This window comes from Coenobita brevimanus, chromosome 18 (assembly GCF_032717465.1).
Source record: "Coenobita brevimanus isolate Jiangsu-jjx chromosome 18, ASM3271746v2, whole genome shotgun sequence".
Lineage (NCBI taxonomy): Eukaryota > Metazoa > Arthropoda > Malacostraca > Decapoda > Coenobitidae > Coenobita > Coenobita brevimanus.
Window position 1 is genome coordinate 40,392,981 of NC_136971.1, and position 19,945 is coordinate 40,412,925.

The following is a 19,945-nucleotide window of genomic DNA, read 5'->3' on the forward strand; positions in this document are numbered from 1 at the left end:
CTCTCCATGTAACTCCACATGCTCCTCTTAAATAACTCATTTCCACTACTCTCACTCTTGACTTGTGTCCTTCCAACAATGTCCAAACTTCACTTCCACATGTTAGAGTTGGTATCACAATACTGTCATGTAGTAACTTTTTCACTTCCATGCTCACTTCCCTGTTTCTTATCACTGCTTTCAAGGAACCAGCAACCTTTCTTCCCTGCTGTACCCTTTCAAGCACTTCATCCTCCAAACCTCCATCCTTACTCATCACATTCCCCAAGTACTTAAACGTACTCACATTTTCCATTTCCTCCTCATCCAGCCTCACTGTACATTCACTGACTTCACCTCTCTCAAAGACCATAACTTTACTCTTCCCTACATTCACCTTTAGATTCCGTTTCTTACACACACTCCCAAACTCATCCACCAAGCCTTGCAGCTCCCCTTTGTCAGAACAAAATTCCATTAAAGGTCTAACATGAGATGTGCATGGTCATATCATGAATTCGGAGGAACGGCAGACGGTGGATTTTAAAAAATTTGTAGCCACACCCCAGCTTTACCGGCCACAGTGCAGCTATGGTGGTGGCACCTCAAATTTCTATCCACCAGAACACCCAGGTCTTTACTCACAGTTGTTAATGGGACAGGATGATTACCTATAAAATACTGGCCAAAATGCTGAGGCACAATCCAGTTCCTGCCAAACCTAAGTGTACCACACTTGTCTGGGTGAAGGTGTAGGCCCCATGACTCGGCAATACTGTTCATCATGTCTATATCATGTGGACAATTGGTAAGTCCACAGAGAAGACACACAAGATTGTTCCTGTTAACTTTTACATATATTTTTAATCATTAACAAATCTCTTGTACTGGCAGTTCAAAGATGAAGTTAAGTGACTGATGTATATAAAAAAAACAATACAGGTCCCAACACTGACCCCTGGGGTACTCCACTAACACAGTTCCATAGCAACTCTGCCTACCATCCACTGAAACAAACATTTTCCTCCCAATTAGGAATTGGTGAAGCCATGCGAGGGCATTTCCTGAAATACCCAAGCACTGCAATTCTGTGATAAAGTCAATCAAGATAATACGCACCTTTCCCCGCACACTCAGTTTAAAATGTCGCAACAATCCTGCAGACAACAGCCATTGTGGTAGGTTGTGTTTACGTCGCTTAGAGCAACAAGTCTACTAAAAATCTCATTTAAAGGTCTCGTCAAAATAGTCAATTGAGTGTACGGAATTCCTCCAAAAAATTAACAATGTAAAATGATATAGAGAAGAACACACTACAATGTAAGTTTATGAAAATAACCTAGGATAAATTATGAAACGAATCTCGTATCCACTCCAATCTAATATAAATGTTGATATCTATAGTGAGTAAAAGATGGAAGAGGAGCATAAGACAGTATGGATCAGTTGGATCAAGGATTGTGTGGGTAAAGTTGAAAGTTGGAATACAAATGTGGGCGATTGTGTGTGTGTATGCGCCAACGCAAGATCGTGCTAGAAGAGTGAGAGAAGAGTTCTGGACAAATGTAGAAGTGTGCATGGAAAAGTTTGGAAGGAATGATAGAGTGTTTTTGATTGGTGATATGAATGGTAAAGTTGGGAATGTGAAGGTGGATGGAATAGTTGGTGAGTGGGGTGTGCCTGCTGAGATAGATGAGAATGGGAGTGCGTTAGTGGACATTTGTGCTGGGAGGGGGTTGGTGATAGCCAATACCCTCTTCAGGCATAAAATGATCCACAGGTATACATGGCGAGTGGTGAGAAGGGTGGGTGGTGAATTGAGTGAAAGGAAGGCAATGATTGATTATGTGTGTGTGGATGAAAGGATGCGAAGATGTATATTGGATGCAAGAGTTTATAGAGGTTGGGGGAGTGGACTTTCTGACCACTACTTGGTGGTGGCCAGAGTTAAAGTTCAAGTAAGATGGAGGAATAGAAGAAGGGAAAGACGAGAGGAAGGAGTAGTTGCAAGGAGAGTGGAAAGGTTACAAGAGGATGAGAAAAAGGCAGAGTATAAGAGAGAAGTGGAGGAACGATTGGGCAAATATGAGTTGGAGCAGATGGGGGACGTGGAAGGTGTGCGTAGAATATTTACAGAAGAAATATGTGCAGCATGTGATGTGGTGTGTGGAAGGAAGAGAAGACGGAGGGGGGTGCAAGGAACAGCGTGGTGGACTGAAGAGGTGAAACGGGCTGTGGCACAAAAGAAGAAAGCATACAATGAATGGATGAGAAATAGGGGCGTGGAAGAAGTTGAGAGGCGGAAGAGAGAGTTATATGTAGAAAGAAAGAGAGAGGTGAAAAGATTAGTAAGAGAGAGTAAGAAGAGAGTGGATGAGGAATTTGGAAGGAATTTGAGTGTAAAGTGGAGGGACTGTAAGAAAATGTTCTGGAAAGAGGTGAAAAGAGTAAGACAGGGTGGAAGTGAAGTTAGCAGGGGAGTGAAAGATAAAAATGGTAGATTACTAGTGGAGAAGGGAGAAAAAGTGAGCAGATGGAGAGAACACTTTAAGGAATTGTTGAACGTGGAGGATGGAAGTAATGCGAGTATAAGTGGCTGGGGAATGGCTGGAAGAAGGAGGGAGGTGAGAAGACAGGAAGAAATCAGTAGGATAGAAGTTGTGGAAGCAATGAAGAAAGTTAAATCAGGGAAAGCCCCAGGAATTGATGGAGTGTGTGGTGAAATGCTGAAGCATGGGGGAGAGATAGTAGTAGAATGGATGTGGAAGATGTGCAGATTGGCCTGGGAGGAAGGTAGAGTCCCGAAGGATTGGAAGTCAGGTATAATTATTCCCTTGTACAAAGGAAAAGGCGAAAAAGAAGTGTGTGGTAATCACAGGGGCATTTGTCTTCTTAGTATAATAGGAAAAGTGTATGGTAGGATACTTATTGACAGAGTTAGAGAAAGAACAGAGAAATTAGTTGGAGAAGAACAGGGAGGCTTTAGGAAGGGAAGAGGTTGTGTAGATCAGATATTCATTCTCAGATCTTTAGTGGAAAAGCTTCTAGAGAAGGGAAAGAAGTTGTATGCGGCTTTCATGGATTTGGAGAAAGCATATGACAGGGTGGATAGACTAGGATTGTGGAAAGTGTTAAGAATATATGGAATAGATGGGAAGTTGTTGAATGCTGTGAAGAGTATGTACGATGGTGCGAAGGCTGCAGTGCGTGTGGATGGTGAACTAAGTGAATTTTTCTCTTTGAAAGTTGGGTTGAAACAGGGATGTGTCATGTCTCCATGGTTGTTCAATCTGTACATGGATGGGGTAATAAAAGAGGTACAAGGTAGGGTAGTGGATGTTGGAGTGGCCCTGGTGAGAGAGGATAGTGTTTGGAAACTCCCTGTACAGGTAACTCGCACGGAACACGATCTCACGGAACGCGCTCGCAATTATACACGGTAAGGGCTGGGATACATATAAGACAACGTAAGATTTAAAAACCATTATGAAAACTACAAATTAACGCAGGAGAGGCCTTTGAAAGATCAAATCCTCGAACGTCACCGCAGCGCGCGGTTTGTTTTGATTACGTGACGATCTAGGCGGGAAATTATTCAGTGAGTGAGACATTCCCGAGTACAGTAGCACAGTATTTGTAAGTTAAATATTTACAGTACCGTACTGTTCTGGTAAGTTTATGTGCAACTTAAAGTACTATTAAATAACGTTAAAGCAAGAAATAAAGTCTTATAACCAGTTTACCTGATAGGCGTCAGAATATTGCCTTTTTTATTTGTTCGTTTTTTCCACAGTGCTGTTCAGTATTTGTAAGTTAAATATTTACTGTTCTCGTATGTACTGTACTTGTAAGCACTTAAATAAAGTTAAATCATTAAATAAAGCCTTGTAACCAGATAACCCGAATTATATGATTACCCATGATCGGCGTCGGAATATTGCCGTTTTTGTTTGTTCGTTAAACTCTTACTGTACTGCTTTTCTACAGTACTGTATTTGTAAGTTAAATATTTACTGTTCTGGTATGTACTTGTAAGCAATTAAAGCATTAAATAAAGGAGTTAACCTGATTTATATGATTACCCATGATCGGCGTCGGAATATTGCCTTTTTTTTGTTTGTTCGTTAAAGACTTATAATAAGAGAAAAATACATTTTTGTCTTGGTATCTTTACCTATTTGCTCAGGTTTGCTGTAATGGTTTGCAACTTGTAGAAAACTGTGAAAACTTTCGGGAAGTGAACGAAAATCTGGGACATGACCTTGACTTCACCGTCTCAAGTATCATCTGTCACTACTGTCAGTTCACCACCGGCTATCGTGATGAGTGGGTGTACGATTTTTTCGCTCGTGGCCATGCCTAACCACACATAGTTACACCCATTATCTCGACCCAGACAGAAAATACAACCTTTTTCCTCCCTTGCAAAACACAAACAACCACCCTGTTTACGAGACAGCAATATATATTGCGAAAATAACAAGGTAAAATGATAAAGATGAACGTAAAATGATTGAGAAAGATGAACATGTTATGACGGATAAAATACGTTTTCCCTGTCTGTAAACGTATTTATTTCTGCTTTGCATCTGTATTCGTAATAATTAGACTTATTGTTCGTTCTGAAACTGCATTACGATTCTATTTTTAGCCATTCTCGTGGTGTGGGAGCTGGAAGTTGTGACACTTTATTCTCCCGTGGCAGAGTCTAGCCTTGGAGGACGTGCAGTTTTCTCATTTAGGACTGAAAATTCAACTCTTTCGCTCCCTTTTCCAAGCATGGGCACAACGATAACGTAAAAAATAACTCGAAACTACCATAAACATATATCAAAAAGGTGAAAATGTGTTCATAACATTTTCTTTTTTTCCAGCCATTCCTAACAGATTATGTACTGAAATCATTCGATATCACAGTACTGCATTTCTAAGTTAAATATGTACTGTTCTGGTATATACTTGTAAGTTAAAGCACTGGTACCAGTTAACCTAATTTATTACCTATGATCGGCGTCGGAATGTTTCCTTGTGTTTACGTACAGTATTTGTGTGTGGAAGTTTTGCTAGAAGTACTGTATTTGTGAGTTATAACATTAAATAAACCTTCTAACCACTTAAAGTGCTTTCTAGTGACAGATAACAGCAAAACAACACATTTGGGGGGTCTAGGGAGCAAAATACGGAGTAGTTTAAATATACGCGATTTCGCACCTAACACGGCACGGTAGGAACGAAACCCTCGTGTTCCGTGCGAGTTACCTGTACTGTTGTTTGCAGATGATACCGTGTTGTTGAGTGAAGACGAAGGGGAGCTGTAAGGCTTGGTGGATGAGTTTGAGAGAGTGTGTAAGAAACGGAATCTAAAGGTGAATGTAGGGAAGAGTAAAGTGATGGTCTTTGAGAGAGGTGAAGTCAGCGAATGTACAGCGAGGTTGGATGGTGAGGAATTGGAAAATGTGAGTACGTTTAAGTACTTGGGTAGTGTGATGAGTAAGGATGGAGGTTTGGAGGGTGAAGTGCTTGAAAGGGTACAGCAGGGAAGAAAGGTTGCTGGTTCTTTGAAAGCAGTGATAAGAAACAGGGAAGTGAGCATGGAAGTGAGAAAGTTACTACATGACAGTATTGTGATACCAACTCTAACGTACGGAAGTGAAGCTTGGACGTTGTTGGAAGGACACAAGTCAAGAGTGAGAGCCGTGGAAATGAGTTATTTAAGAGGAGCCTGTGGAGTCACATGGAGAGACAGGCTGACGAATGAGGATATAAAGGAGCGTTGTGGTGTTGATGTGGATGTGATAGGAAGCGTTATGAGGAACACACTGAGGTGGTTTGGCCATGTGGAGAGGATGGCGGGTGAAAGACTGACGAAGAGAGTGTATGTGAGTGAGGTGGAGGGGGAAAGAGGGAGGGGGAGGCCGAGGATGAGGTGGAGAGATGGGGTGGAGAGGTATATGAGAGAGGGGGGTGTGAGTTGGGAGCAGGGGAGTGAAATGGCTGGGGACAGGGCGACTTGGAGGCGATTTGTTTGTGGCCACCCCAAACGGGATTGTGGCGTCTGGCAATAGATAGATAGATCTATAGTTAAAGAAGAAATGCATAAATAAACGCTGTATTGTAAATTTACAAAAATCTATAAGGACGAAATATCAAACCTCCCTTGTCATTCTCAATCCTGATACTGGCGCTTTATTTAAAAACCATTTTTTTCTTAAATCTGTACCATTCAAATACATAATATTCATTCACTAACTTCTCAGATTCCTGCTAAAGCCTCAGATAACTCTCTCAGGCTCCTGTAATTCACTCTCAGCTGAAGGAAATCATCTGGCATTAGCTGGTGTGAAATATTATATCTGTTCCAACAATGACATACTCAAGCCTCCTCGGTCCTTCACTCCCCAGATTTACATCTCGCAATCCCTCACTCCCTATTTTCCCTCTCTCACTCCATCCTTCTCCTATAAATACTTCTTCTTGCTCCCCATTGCACTTCTTTATAATTTCACACGTTCAGACTTCTATATTCTCTCTCTCTCTCTCTCTCGTCTCGCGTCTGTTCCCTTCCCATCACTCCTTCCCCCCCAATATCATCTCTGTGCAAATCATAGCTCCTGCGTTTTTTTTTTTTTTTGTCCCTTATAAGGCTTCTATTCTGCCGTTTGTCTCGCTCCTTTCCCACTGCCCCATGGAGGGAGGGAAAGAATGCTTGCCCAATATAGCAGTCCTGCCTGTGGTAAGAGGTCACTACAAAGAGTCGGTCTGTCTTCCATCTTTCTCTCCTTGCTGTCCTCCTCTGCTCTTCTGTCCCGCCTCTCTTCTTGATATTTCCCTGTCTCACCTTCACCTTTTCTCCCTGACACCATTTACAGGCCAGTCTTAGTGCCACACAGCCACGGGGCGCCTTGATGCTACTTCTTACCTTTCCCTAATTCCTTCCTTCCTTCCTTTCTTCCATATTTTCTTACTTTTCAGGAACGGTCTCCTTGTTATTCTCAGAACGGTCCTTGGTTTCTGATCTGCGTATAATTCAGGAACGGCCCTACTAACCTCTCCCACAGCCTCTCACACCTCACAGTAAACCATCTCTCTCTCTCTCTCTTTTATCCTTTACACTTTTTTTCTTTTAATCTACGTTGGTTCTTAGTCCAGAGAGAGAGAGAGAGAGAGAGCTATCCTTCTTCTTACCTGTCACATCACTAATGAGGCCCAGACAGGTGTATTAAGTCACATCCCCAGAATGTGTAATTCACCGGTTCGGTCAGGATCACTTGATGGTCGTGATCGTCAGCTTTTACCCTCCCGGAAGGGAGCTGAGAGCTCATATAGTCCGATCTAAGGGCAAGGCTGTGACCTTCACACACGCACACACCCGTCCCCTTACTCAAGGGGGAGAGTAACCACCCACTTCGTCAGTGAAACTTTTCGAAACCTGAGCGAGGCGCGAACTCCCGTCCACCAGTTGGCAAGCGGTAACGTTACCACTGCACCAGCGAGCGGTGTGTGTGTGTCTATCTATCTATTGCCAGACGCCTCAATCGCGTTCGGGGTGGCCACAAACATATCGCCTTCACGTCGCCCTGTCCCCCGCCATTTCACTGCCCCGCTCCCAACTCACACCCCCCTCTCTCATATACCTCTCCACCCCATCCCTCCATCTCATCCTTGGCCTCCCCCTCCCTCTTCCCCCCTCCACCTCACTCACATACACTCTCTTCGTCAGTCTTTCATCCTCCATCCTCTTCACATGGCCAAACCACCTCAGTGTGTTTCTCGTAATGCTTACTATCACATCCACATCCACACCAAAACACTCCTTTATATCCTCATTCGTCAGCCTGTCTCTCCATGTGACTCCACAGGCTCCTCTTAAATAACTCATTTCCACTGCTCTCACTCTTGACTTGTGTCCTGCCAACAACGTCCAAGCTTCACTTCCGTACGTTAGAGTTGGTATGACAATACTGTCATGTAGTAACTTTTTCACTTCCATGCTCACTTCCCTGTTTCTTATCACTGCTTTCAAAGAACAGCAACCTTTCTTCCCTGCTGTACCCTTTCAAGCACTTCATCCTCCAAACCTCCATTCTTACTCATCATACTACCCAAGTACTTAAACGTACTCACATTTTCCAGTTCCTCACCATCCAACCTCGCTGTACATTCACTGACTTCACCTCTCTCAAAGACCATCACTTTACTCTTCCCTACATTCACCTTTAGATTCCGTTTCTTACACACTCTCCCAAACTCATCCACCAAGCCTTGCAGCTCCCCTTCATCTTCACTCAACAACACAGTATCATCTGCAAACAAACTACAGGTATTTTTATTTTACTCTTGAAGGACAGGTTAGGTTATCTTGAAGAACAGAACAAAAATAGTTTATGAGAAACATGCCACAAACATGCCTTAGAATTGTCTAAAATACCACAAAAATGGATCAAAATCTGGTAGTTGTGTGGCTGGCTGAAACTATAATTTTACCACAGCTTGTTTCAGGCCATTGTGTCAGGTGAACTACCACAGCTATGACTTACACTCACAACCTTTCTCGTATCTTGTACAGTGTTAAATTACACACCGTGCCTGTTCAACTTCTAGCGGGTGTAAAGACGGTAAATTGGCCATTTCAGTCAGGGTTATTCTGATTTTTTTTTCTTATCTAATTTAACTGATCAAACCTAACTAACGTAGGTTGTGAGGTGCGACTGCATTGCATGTCGGTGGGTTAGCCCTTAATAAATTACCTATAAACACTTCACACAGACTTGAAACATCCCACTAACTGTAAATATACTGGTAATGCTAATGTCTGCTGCAAGGGGCTTTAAACACAACACAAATTTTCCTTGTCAGCGAATTGTCAGTGAAGGTACCGGGACCTGGGCTGCTCAAAACACTAACCCCCCACTACTGCCACTATGAATTTCCCCTATTTAACCTCCTAAAGATAAAATAACTATATACACAGCCGCTCGTGTATACTTACCATCTAAGGTTGATTCTTTATCTATATCCTGTCAACAGGATTCATATACGGTCTGCTCTCGACTCTCGTTTATATTTTGGTGAACAGCTGTCTAAACGCAACAGATGACGATCGCCATCCGCATGAAAAGTACGGTACAGTAGATTGATTGGCAGTAGGGTACATTAGATTGAAAAGGAGTATAGCAGAGTTGATTGAAAAAAGTAAGGCAGAGTAGACTTAAAAAGTGTACAGTAGATTAGACTGGCAGCCGCAAAAGCAGTAAGTTCAGATAAAGTAGACTGACAGCCGCAAAAAGAGTATTCCCGACTCTTGCAATGAGCTACGTACTCTACCGTACTCCTTTGGCGACTACCGATCTACAGTACTCTGCTCTTGCAGCGCCCCGAGTATTCTAACACACTGCTTCTGTGACTGTCATCCTACTCTACCATACTCCTTTTGGGCTGTCAGTCTCCTCTACCGTACTCCTTTTGCGGCTGTCAATTTGTCATACTCCATTTGGTACTGTCTGTCTACCGTATTCCTTTTGTGGCTGTTGATCGATTCCACCGTAGATCGATAGTCCCAAAGTAGAGAAGACTATCCAGCAGCCTTAAAAAGGGTAGAGTTGATTGAGAGCAGTAAAGGCTGGTAGAATTTTGAGTGAACGAATCCCCTGAATCCCTAAAAATGGAGACCGCTGTTCCAGGATGAGAAGGTGCTATGTATCAAAACTAATCGAACTATTTTGTTACACACACACACACACATACACACGGTCGTGACCATGCCGTGTGAACTTAACCTTTTACAATGCCCTCATGAATAATAGTTTTTGCTATGGGCTGATCCTCAACCCATCCACCAAGTTTGGGTACAATCCGATAAAAACCGCCGAAGTTATCTTATGGCCGGAACTATTCTCACAGAGGAACCCCCAAAGAGAATAGTTCCTATCATGAGATAACTCAGTTGTTATCCGATTTTAACCAAACTAGGTGGAAGGATTGAGTGACAGCCTAGAACGAGGGTTAGGTGAAAGTTTGAGAGAGAGAGAGAGAGAGAGAGAGAGAGAGAGAGAGAACATTAACTTTAATTCATTATAGATAAACCTGGGGCAAGGCTGGAGGATAAGACTGAAGTGAAGTGACTGGCTCTTGAGGACAAATACTCAGAGGTCAAGGTCACAGGTCAAGGCCAAAGTCGGTGTGTGTGAGGGGTTATTAAAATAAATCTGTTCTGATAAGATTTTAGCCAAATTTGGTGGAAGGATGACGATGTAAGATTTGCAAGGTGACGTTCATTACCATATCAGCAGTCACTACTACTACTACTACTACTATTACTACTACTATTACTACTACTACTACCACCATCATTATCATTATTATTATTATGGTGATAGGTGGTGTCCACCATCATCCACTCACTTGATGTAGTGCTGCCTACTTCTTTCTTCACCTTCATCATTCTTTTTCTTTGTCTGTCCTCTCTTCCTATTTCTCCCATCTTTCCTGTCACTCTTTATTACTCTTCTTTCCTTTTCAGGTGGCTTTACATTGACAAGCCTAATGGTTTCCTGTAAGCCAGGAAACCATTACAGGAAACCATTTACAAAGCTGGGTGGTAACCATATAATCAACACATACGTGTTCCCTACGTGTCAACAAGTGGGTTGGTGGAGGGTTAGTGCCCCTCCCCGTAAAACCACTAACTTAAAGTCAATCGGCCACCCCTTACGGGATTATGGCGTCTGGCTATAGATAGATTGATAGACTGATCATCATTATCATCATCATCATTATTATTATTATTATTACTATCATTATTATTTACCACACTCACTGACCTGCAATTCTAGACCAAACCAGTGTGGTAGCCAGTGGTTGGGTGTGGTGGGGCGGGACAGGATATTGTTATTATTATTATTATTATTATTATAATTATTATTATTATTATTTACCACACTCACTGACCTGCAATTCTAGACCAAACCAGTGTGGTAGCCAGTGGTCGGGTGTGGTGGGGCGGGACAGGATATTATTATTATTATTATTATTATTATTATTATTTACCACACTCACTGGCCTGCAATTCTAGACCAAACCAGTGTGGTAGCCAGTGGTCGGGTGTGGTTGGGCGGGACAGGATATTATTATTATTATTATTATTATTATTATTATTATTATTATTATTATTTACCACACTCACTGGCCTGCAATTCTAGACCAAACCAGTGTGGTAGCCAGTGGTCGGGTGTGGTGGGGCGGGACAGGATATTATTATTATTATTATAATTATTATTATTATTATTATTATTATTATTTACCACACTCACTGGGCTGCAATTCTAGACCAAACCAGTGTGGTAGCCAGTGGTCGGGTGTGGTGGGGCGGGACAGGATATTATTATTATTATTATTATTATTATTATTATTATTATTATTTACCACACTCACTGGGCTGCAATTCTAGACCAAACCAGTGTGGTAGCCAATGGTCGGGTGTGGTGGGGCGGGACAGGAGGGCTGCAAGGAGATGCCAGGGTGTGCAGATATTGCCCCACCATTACACTGATGAGCTGGCCTTCAGGCACGCTGATGAATACACGCTGCTCACTCTGCCCCTCCAACCCAACAAGCACGAGGACGAGGAGGACATGGAGGAGGAGGGAAAAGAGAAAGAAAGAGGAGAAGGAGAGAGAGAGTAAGAGGGAGAAGTAGGAGGAGGAAGAGGAAAAAGGAGGAGGAGGAGGAGGAGGATGGGGAGGAGAAAGAAGGAGATGGGGAAGGAGGGAAAAGAGAAGTAAGGACAACGGGAAAGAGAAAGAAGGAGGAGGAGGAAGAGAGAAAAAGAAGGAGGGAAAAGTTGGAGAAGGAAGAGGGAAAGGAGGAGGAGGAGGAAAGGAGAAAGAAGGAGAAGGGGAAGCGAAAAGAAAAAGAAGGAGGAGGAGGGGAAGGGAAAAAAGGAATAATTGGAAGGAGGAGGGAAAACAACAAGAAGGAGGACAGAACGAGCAGGAGAAAGAAAAAGAGAAAGAGAGAGAAGAAGGAGGGAAAAGAGAAAGAAGGAGTAGGAGGAGGGAAAAGAGAAAGAAGGAGGAGGAGGAGGAAGGAAGAGAAGAAGAGAGAAAGAGGAGGGAAGGGAGAAAGAAGGTGAAAGGGAGGAAGAGAGGAAGGTTTATGGTAAAGCTTTTTGTCAGTGCTTGTGGTGTCCTGCAGTCAGTAGTCTCTCTCTCTCTCTCTCTCTCTCTCTCTCTCTCCCCATACATCCGATCCCGTAAGAAATGGCCACAAAAAATCGCCTCCATGTCGCCCTGTCCCCCGCTATTTCACTGCCCTCCCCCCAGCCCACACACTCCTCTCTCATATACCTGTCCATTCTATCTCCATCTCATCCACGGCCTCCCCCCCTCTCACCCCGCTTCACCCCCCTCGCATACTCTCTCCTCGTTAGTCTCTCGCTCTCCATCCTCTCCACATGGCCAAACCACCTCAGTGTGTTTCCCCTAACGCTTCCTATCACATCCACATCCACACCACAACGCTTCTTCACTTCCTCATTTGTCAGTCTGCCTCTCCATATAACTGCACATCATCCTCACTCATATACACTCTCTTCGTTAGTCTCTCGCTCTCTATCCTCTCCACATGGCCAAACCACCTCAATGTGTTTCTCCTAACGCTTTCTATCACATCCACATCCACACCACAGCGGTCCTTCACTTCCTCGTTTGTCAGTCTCTCTCTCTCTCTCTCTCTCTCTCTCTCTCTCTCTCTATATATATATATATATATATATATATATATATATATATATACACCAGGCAACAAGTGAGGATTTATGCGATATCGAGTGGTAATAATTAGCAAGGACAATATTAGACTTATAATAACAGGGCGGCCCATATATCACAATGTGTCGTGTGTGTGGCAGAAGGATACGTGCCAGAAGATGACCCAGACTTGTTTGGTTGATTGTACACCTCATTCATTCTCTCTCTCTCTCTCTCTCTCTCTCTCTCTCTCTCTCTCTCTCACACACACACACACACACACACACACACACACACACATAAATATACATACATATAACATGTATCAGCAGATGAAGATTCCAAGCCTCTCACAAGTTAGGAATACTGGCTGGTTGAGAGAGAGAGAGAGAGAGAGAGAGAGAGAGAGAGAGAGAGTTACTGAGTCACTGTGTTCATTTTGCCGTCCCCCCCAACCGTTATTCTGTTGTGCATTATAGTTTCTTTCTACATCCTTTTCACAGCACTTCTTCGTGACTGGCATCATATTCTAGTGTTAATGTACTGATAAAGTTATTTCAGGATGAAGATATGGCAATTTTAGGTCAAGTGACTGGAAAAAGAGCCCAGTCGTAACGTTGGAAGCCCCAGTTGGAAGCCCCAGTTGGAAGCCCCAGTTGGAAGCCTCAGTTGGAAGCCCCCGTTGGAAGCCCCCGTTGGAAGCCCCAGTTTGAAGCCCCAGTTTGAAGCCCCAGTTGGAAGCCCCCGTTGGAAGCCCCAGTTCGAAGCCCCCAGTTGGAAGCCCCAGTTGGAAGCCCCAGTTGGAAGCCCCAATTGGAAGCCTCAGTTGGAAGCCCGAGTTGGAAGCCCCAGTTGGAAGCCCCAGTTGGAAGCCTCAGTTGGAAGCCCCAGTTGGAAGCCCCAGTTGGAAGCCCCAGTTGGAAGCCTAGGTTGGAAGCCCCAGTTGGAAGCCCCAGTTGGAAGTCCTCAGTTGGAAGCCCCAGTTGGAAGCCCCAGTTGGAAGCCCCAATTGGAAGCCTTCAGTTGGAAGCCCCAGTTGGAAGCCCCCAGTTGGAAGCCTTCAGTTGGAAGCCCCCAGTTGGAAGCCTTCAGTTGGAAGCCCCAGTTGGAAGCCCCCAGTTGGAAGCCTTCAGTTGGAAGCCCCAGTTGGAAGCCTTCAGTTGGAAGCCCCAGTTGGAAGCCCCAATTGGAAGCCTTCAGTTGGAAGCCCCAGTTGGAAGCCCCAATTGGAAGCCTTCAGTTGGAAGCCCCAGTTGGAAGCCTTCAGTTGGAAGCCCCCAGTTGGAAGCCTTCAGTTGGAAGCCCCCAGTTGGAAGCCTTCAGTTGGAAGCCTCCAATTGAAAGCCTCAGTTGGAACCCCCAGTTGGAAGCCCCAGTAAAAAGCCCCAATTAAAAGTCCCAGTTGGAAGCCCTCAGTTGGAAGCCCCCAGTTAGAAGCCCCAGTTGGAAGCCTCAATTGGAAGCCCCCAGTTGGAAGCCCCCAGTTGGAAGCCCTCAGTTGGAAGCCCCCAGTTGGAAACCCCAGTTGGAAGCCCCAGTTGGAAGCCCCAGTTGGAAACCCCAGTTGGAAGCCCCCAGTTGGAAGCCCCCAGTTGGAAGCCCCCAGTTGGAAGCCCCAGTTGGAAGCCCCAGTTCCCATCAGAACAAAAGCTGAACCCTAACCTGTCCTTATAATACGAGGATGAGATGGAGGGATGGAGTGGAGAGGTGTATGAGAGAGGGGTGTGAGCTGGGGGGAGGGCAGCGAAATGGCGGAGACAAGGCGACATGGAGGTGATTTGTTTGTGGCCACCCGTTACTGGATTAAGGCGTGTGGCAATAGGTAGACAGACAGATTGACTTTAACATTTTTTCGGTAATATACAACAAACCACACCAAGTTTTGCCAAGTCTTGTATTTTTGATAAATTCCTAAACTTGTACAGATAAATGATGAACCTTGTGTTATACTGTATAGTTATTGGCTTGGTTGCAGGAGTAAATATTTCCTGAATTATATAACCCCAAAATACACCAACCGCTGCCATAGTATCTCTCGCGTAACTGAAAAAAATGGTTAACTCAAAAAATGGTTAACTAAAAAAATGGTTAACTAAAAAAATGGTTATCTCAAAAATGGTTATCTCAAAAAATGGCTAACTAAAAAATGGTTAACTCAAAAATGGTTACCTCAAAAATAGTTAACTAAAAAAATAGTTAACTCAAAAACTGGTTAACTCAAAAAATTGTTACCGGGTAACTCAAAAACTGGTTAACTCAAAAAATTGTTAACTCAAAAACTGGTTAACTCAAAAAATTGTTAACTCAAAAACTGGTTAACTCAAAAAATTGTTAACTCAAAAATGGTTAACTCAAAAACTGGTTAACTCAAAAATGGTTGTCAAAAATTGGTTGTCAAAAAATGCTAACTCAAAAAACGGTAACTCAAAAAATCGTTAACTCAAAAAATGGTTAACTAAAAAAATGGTAAACTAAAAAAATTAAGTCAAAATATGGTTAACTAAAAAAATTAACTCAAAAAATTGTCAAAAAATGGTTAACTCAAAAATGGTTAACTCAAAAATGGTTAACTCAAAAATGGTTAACTCAAAAATGGTTAACTAAAAAATGGTTAACTCAAAAATGGTTAACTCAAAAATGGTTAACTCAAAAATGGTTAACTCAAAAAATGGTTAACTCAAAAAATGGTTAACTCAAAAAATGGTTAACTCAAAAATGGTTAATGGCAATTTTCCCCAACGACCTTTTGAAACGTATTTGAAATTTTCTGCCGCTGAGCTACGTGAAATAAACTGGAAAAGGACGAACATTTTTAGGCCAGGTTGGTGGTAGGTGGGGGCGCTCACCATCCACTCACTGGATGTAGTGCTGCTCTTGGGTGACTGTGCTTTCCTCTCTTCCTTGATTCTTTCCTGCCTGAGTCAGTCAGTGAGGTGAATGAGGCGTGTCAGCTGAGTAAGATGAGCCAACGAGTAAAATGAGGAAGTAATTGACTGAGGTGAGACAAGGGACAGGAGTGAGTATGGTGAATGAGCAAGGGAGGTGACTGTGTGTGTGTGTGTGTGTGTGTGTGTGTGTGTGTGTGTGTGTGTGTGTGTGTGTGTGTGTGTGTGTGTGTGTGTGTGTGTGTCACTCTCTGTCCATATGCAATTCCTGTTAGTTTCTGTTTATGACTATATCTGTGTGTGTGTGTGTGTGTGTGTGTGTGTGTGTGTGTGTGTGTGTGACTCTCTGTCCATATGCAATTCCTGTTAGTTTCTGTTTATGACTATATCTGTGTGTGTGTGTGTGTGTGTGTGTGTGTGTGTGTGTGTGTGTGTGTGTGTGTGTGTGTGTGTATCTCTTTCACTGAGCGTCCGGCTGTTTGAGCTTGTCAATGTGCATGCCTCTCTCTCTCTCTCTCTCTCTCTCTCTCTCTCTCATTTTCTGTGGAATTTCCTGTTAGTGTCTTTGTTTATGGCTACATCCTTGTGTGTGTGTGTGTGTGTGTGTGTGTGTGTGTGTGTGTGTGTGTGTGTGTGTGTGTGTGTGTGTGCTTAAAGGCAGGAAATAAAAGAGAAATCCAGCGGGAAAATATTAGGCACAACTAGACAGAGAGCAGAAGAGGATATGAGGAGGGAGGAAAAGAGGAGGGGGAAAGAGAGGAGCTGGAGAGAGAGCAGTGAGCTGAGGAAAGAGTAAGTGACATTAGGAGAGAGGAAAGGGAAGAATGCTAGGTGGCGTTGTACAGGTCAACTCTGGAACTGTCTCCCTCTCCCTGTATTTCCTACTGCCTATGATCTCCAGTCTTTCAAACGCAGTGTGTCCAGGCATCTCGATATGAACGCATCTTGAATCTGGCGCCCTGTTATCTTGTTTTTGTTTTTTCTTGGAGGGAACAGTCTTGTGAGCTCCTGGCCTTTGGTTCCTTCTTTCCTGCACAAAAAATAGGTCACGTGTGGTTCCTTGAGGGTGTGGGTGATGTGGCGGCAGCATCAGAACCTTAGTGTTGGTGGCATACAAGACCCCAGTGTAGAAGTGGCGTAGGGACTGGCTGAGTTACCAGCCACTTTTGTGTTATCAGTGGCACCACACAATGTTTTTATGGCCTGTACTTCCTGCCGCCATTCAGCCACCGTCTGCCCGTAACTGGCTGACTGTGTGTTGGTAACTGTGTGTTGGTAACTGTGTGTTGGTAACTGGTTGACTGTGTGTTGGTAACTGTGTGCTGGTAACTGGTTGACTGTGTGTTGGTAACTGGTTGACTGTGTTGGTAACTGTGGTAACCGTGTGCTGGTAACTGTGTGTTGGTAACTGTGTGTTGGTAACTGGTGGACTGTGTGTTGGTAACTGTGTGCTGGTAACTGGTTGACTGTGTGTTGGTAACTGTGTTGGTAACTGTGTGCTGGTAACTGGTGGACTGTGTGCTGGTAACTGGTGGACTGTGTGCTGGTAACTGGTGGACTGTGTGCTGGTAACTGGTGGACTGTGTGTTGGTAACTGGTGGACCGTGTGTTGGTAACTGGTGGACTGTGTGCTGGTAACTGGTGGACTGTGTGCCGGTAACTGGTGGACTGTGTGCCGGTAACTGGGTCACTTTCTACACACAGTACTGTACGTCTGTGGTAAAGGGCCAGCTTATCAATGTTCAGGTGTTATTGTGGTACAGGTAAAGGTGAATCTGCCGCCAGGTGATGTACTGGGGTTGAACAGTGGCTGGAGAGACGCACCAGAGGATGAGAGAAAACTAACACTGGAAGCATACTAAATACTCCAAATATCAGACACATATGGCAGAGTGTACTGAAGGAAGTAGGTGGGGAGGGAGGGGGAGAGAGAGAGAGAGAGAGAGAGAGAGAGAGAGAGAGAAGGGAATCAATAAAATAACAAAGTAAGGAATGGAGTAGATAATATTTCTAAACAATGGGTAAGTAAAGCCGCATAAAAAGGCCAATATGATACATAAGAGGGAGACGTTAATATAGTAAAGGGCGTGGCTACAGTGACACTGGACCATTCTATTAACATTTCATGCAGTGTGCTGCAGCTGTGGTGTTGTGAGGCACCGATATTACACGATACTCCATTAAACACTGAACCATTTTGTACAACATCAGTGTTTAGCCTCACAGGGTATTCATATCTATTTGTTCATCACCAGCCATTACCATCTCATCCCTTCCTACTCATTCCTTTATTTTTTTTTACCTCCTACTCCTCCCTCCTTCCCTCCCTCCCTCCCTCCTTTATTTTCTACCTCCTACCCCTCCTTCTCTCCCTCCCTCCCCCTTCCAGTCGTCCCAGCCCAGGTTTATAATACTTATGTTCGTCGACCGCACCTGTGTCATGCTGGCAAATCCATCAACAGGTAACACACGTAGTTTTGCTGATTACTATGCGTGTCTTCCTGGTTCAGTGAGTGTCATTGTTTTCACTGAACAGGCTCTTGGGTGTCAGTGTAAGGCAGGAGGCAGCCGTGGGCCACGACTGGCAAAGGAAAAATTAACGACCAGAAGCAGACGACTAAAGCAAGTGCAAAGCGGAAAATGTACAAAGATATATAGAGGCAGGAAACTTTGACAAAATACGAGACAGCATTTGACAAGGGGGAAAAAAGGTAATTAGAAACCACTCAGAGAGCGCATACCACCGGAAATGCCTGATCCGGATCTGCCCCCAAATTTTAATAAATTCTTCTTGGCCCGTGACCCATCCTTCGACAAAATTTCATTGACATTCATTGAGAACTTATATTGTGCAGGATACATAGGATCCGGATCCGGATCAACCCCCACATTTAATCGATTCCTTCTTGGCCCATGGCCGACCCTTCCACAAAACTTCATTGAAATTCATTGAGAACTTTTGGAGATATCGTGTGGACAAACAAACACAGATGAATACATAACCTGCTGCAGCTTCGTTGGGGGACGTAACAAGGAAAAGGAAGTAGCAGGGATGATGACAGGCACGGCTGATAGGCAGGCAAACAGGAAATAAGATAAACCTTTTTTTTTTTTTCTATGAATATATTCGCTCCGGATGTGTGTGTGTGTGTGTGTGTGTGTGTGTGTGTGTGTGTGTGTGTGTGTGTGTGTGTGTGTGTGTGTGTGTGTGTGTGTATTTCGTCTTCATCATTTCTCTCACTCTTACTCTTCCATCTACGTCTCTATATATTATCTGTGTCCTCCTCCCTCTCTTCCACTTTTCCACTCTCTACCCTCTCTTCACCTCTCTCTCTCTCTCCTTCTCTTCTCCTTCTCCATCTCCTATTCTGTCTTTTCCCCCTCCCCCTCACTTCTCCTTCCTCACTCTCTACTCTCTCTTTTCCTCTCACTCCCTCCCTCTCTTTTCCTCCACCCTCTACTCTCTCTTTTCCTCCCCCTCTTCTTCCTCACTCTCTACTCTCTCTTTCCCTCTCACCTCCTCCCTTTCTTCTTCCTCACTCTCCACTCTCTCTTTTCCTCTCCCTTCCCTCCTCTCTTCTCCTTTTCCACTCTCTACGCTCTCTTCTCCTGTCTTCCTCTCTCTTTTCCGCTTCTCCACTCTCTACTCTCTCTTTTGCTCTCCATTCCTCCTCCCTTCTCTCTTCTCCTCTCTCTTCCTCCCAGCCATCATCACACAGTACTTCATTTCTCCCGCTTGTCCACCTTCCCTGCATCACCTAAATCAAGTTTTGTTTTCATGCACACATTGTATATTATAAGCATTTATTGACGAGATGTTTTTCTCAGTCAGTCAGCAAGTTTCTGTCTCTGTCTGTCTGTCTCTAACACTCTCTCTCTCTCTCTCTCTCTCTCTCTCTCTCTCTCTCTCTCTCTCTCTCTCTCTCATACACACAAAAAACACACACAAACAAATATACATACACATAAGAAAACACACAAACAAACAAACAAACACACACACGTCGAGCAAAACAACTCTCTCTCTTGCTATCGTAGGCGAGGGTGGAATAAAACTATAAAATGAAATTATCACAATCTGTGTGGGGAAACACAGGAAGCAGAGCAGCGACGGTGTACAGTGGGTAAGGGAGGGGGAGGAGAGGAGGGGTAGTAGTGGGGGGAGGAGGGAAGAGATTGGGGGAAGGGAGAGAGAGAGAGAGAGAGGACAGAGGAAGGGACTGGGAAGAGGGATAGAGTGAGGAATGAAGGAAAGGGGAAGGGGAGAGAGAAGGGAAGGAGGAAGAAACAGTGAGTGCCTGAGGAAGGGAGGCGAAGATAAAATAGAGTGAAGAA